This window comes from Alosa sapidissima, chromosome 5, assembly GCF_018492685.1.
Source record: "Alosa sapidissima isolate fAloSap1 chromosome 5, fAloSap1.pri, whole genome shotgun sequence".
Classification (NCBI taxonomy): domain Eukaryota; kingdom Metazoa; phylum Chordata; class Actinopteri; order Clupeiformes; family Clupeidae; genus Alosa; species Alosa sapidissima.
The window spans coordinates 19782494-19784993 of NC_055961.1; the positions used below are offsets into that span (position 1 = coordinate 19782494).

Genomic DNA, 2500 nt, shown 5'->3' on the forward strand with positions numbered 1-2500 from the left:
TATACTGTGTGGAGGTATACAAATGTAAACAATTAAACATGTATTTTATGCATTTCTCAATAGGTTCAAGGAAACCATTTTAGTGTTTACTACAGTGATTACATGGATTGCAAAGCAAAAGAAAATATAATTAATTCAATGACTTCTAACAAATTAAAAGCAGACCAGCAGTGTAATCAAACTGGTACTTATTCTGTTCACTCAGCTACGTGTGTGTGTGCAACCCATTAGCCCACACTTCCATTCCATAGTAGACACGATGACTGTCAGATTTCACATTCATTTAGCATGACTGGATTACAGAGACAGAAATAGCTACCCTATGATTACAGCACAACAGAGGATTTTATAAAGGGAATATTAAGAATGCCATTGGCTATGGCTCAATGAGATATTTAAGATAATCTCAAATTGATTACATGTAAGGCCAGCTATGTGGTCCCTGCTAATAGGGGCCTCAGGGCCAGATGAACGTACATTTGCGAATGTAGTGTTATCAGCGTCATGGACACACCGCAGATTGCGAACGCTGTCAGACCCAAGTTTCCGTCGTATTTATCAATTGTTCAATCGTTAGTGTAAACTGCGCCTTTCTCTGCCTTTCTCCGCCCATAAACACAATTTACGAATGTCCACAACTGAATGGCAGCGCCTACATACAAGCGCAGTTGAATGAAGTTAACTGATGACAACATCAAAAAGAATCAAACGTTTAGCGATCATTAAATAATACCATACATGATAAGATGTAAACAAGCAGGGACTACTACTCAAACTACTTGTGCACGTAGGCTATGGAAGATTGGTCAAATCTAGCCAGTAGGAAAGTTTAAGTGAATGACGTGAAAGTGAAAGTAAGACATTCGAAAGGCCAACGAAAGTTGAGGTTGCTTTTGGTAGTAGGCTACAAATACTTTCACCACAAAAACTGGTGCTCTAAATAGCGATTCTGTTGTCTTTGAAAGGTTCTCTTATTGACGCATTGAACTGCAATTTGGATTAACACCTGCTTTTACAAGGCAGAAGTATTTAGGCACAGAATAGACGTGCGCTTTCAGGAGCAGTCTTTGTACATACCGCGGAATAAATAATTAGGCGCTCTTTACTCTTCCCCTCCCATCTTTTACGCTACACTTTCCCCTGGATCCTCCCATGAATGCATATGCATGACATGACAAACGCAATCTGCCACTTTCAGCTCCCGCGACAGACAGTTTGCGCTTTTACATCATTGCGGCCTGTTTGTACATACCTCGCAATGATTTTACACGCACATTGCGAAACAAATACGCCTGAAGTGGGCGCAAAAGCGTTATATATATATTTCTTCTATCAGAATGGTTGCCAAGCAATGTCAAGGCACAGCCACAACTTTCATATCAATTTGTGGTGGCACAATGATATAGAATGAAATGCAGTCAATGTGAAAGATTGTGTTTTACAATGGCATCAAACGCTATTCAGCCAACCATAATCAACCACAACCAACCATACATCTCTTTGCCAAATGATTACTGCTTGTCTGTCTGTGTGAGTGTGTCTGTCTCTGTCTCTCTCTCTCTGCCTGTATGTGTGTGTGTGTGTGTGTCTGTGCATTGACATGTGTTTGTGTGCGTTTGTGCTTCTGCATATATATCTGCACATGCATATGATATGTGTGTGTGAGAACTTTATGCCTCTGCATAATATTAGTGCATGTGTATACGTATCTGATTGTATGCATTTGATTATGCGTGTATGTGTGTGTGTGTGTGTGTGTGTGTGCATGTGTGTGTGTGTGTGTGTGCATGTGTGTGTGTGTGTGTGTGTTTGCATGTATCTGTGTGTCAGTGTGCATGCGCTCGCACTCAGTGAGTGGGGGGCAGAGAAAGTGAGCAATGCAGACTATACTATTTTTAGCAGTCTCATCCATTCCATACCCACAAGAGAGAATAGCAGACAGGGGAAGAGTGAGTAAGTGAGAGAGAGAGAGAGAGAGAGAGAGAGAGAAAAGGGGAACAGTGCCATCGTAAAACAGCAGAGAAACTAAAGACAGAGGGAAGAGGGCTGAACAACAGGAAGTGCTCCCTGTTTTTTTTAGTGTCGTGTCAGAGACCTAAAGACAAGACCGTACATGACTACTGACACAGAGAAGAAATGAGAGAGAGATGGAGAGAGGTACTGAGAGAGATGGAGAGATGGAGACAGACAGAGAAAGAAAGAAAGGGAGAGTGAAAGAGTGAAAGAGAGAAAGAGTGAAAGAGAGAAAGAGAGCCATGTGGCAAATACCGCACAGACACATACAGAGGAAAGGAAATGAAATGAGAGCAAGCTATGACTCAGTGGCCATGTACAAAGGAGGTTTACAAAAAAATGAGACTAGAAGATCCCCATCTGAACAGAGAGGAGCATATATCCTGTCATATCTCTGCATATGATAAGAGGACTCAATAACTGTATATAGTGAACGGAACGGTGGCTTCATTCTATAGAATAACAACAATCTATACAGTTGTTTGTT

The 2500-nt window shown here is 41.2% G+C and overlaps 1 protein-coding gene across 1 annotated transcript in view; it reads right to left on the reverse strand.

The window, feature by feature from the left end:
* The window catches only part of pitpnab (phosphatidylinositol transfer protein, alpha b), a 23443-nt gene that overhangs the window by 11221 nt on the left and 9722 nt on the right, over positions 1-2500 (reverse strand). The gene's annotated exons all lie outside the window — the stretch shown is intronic.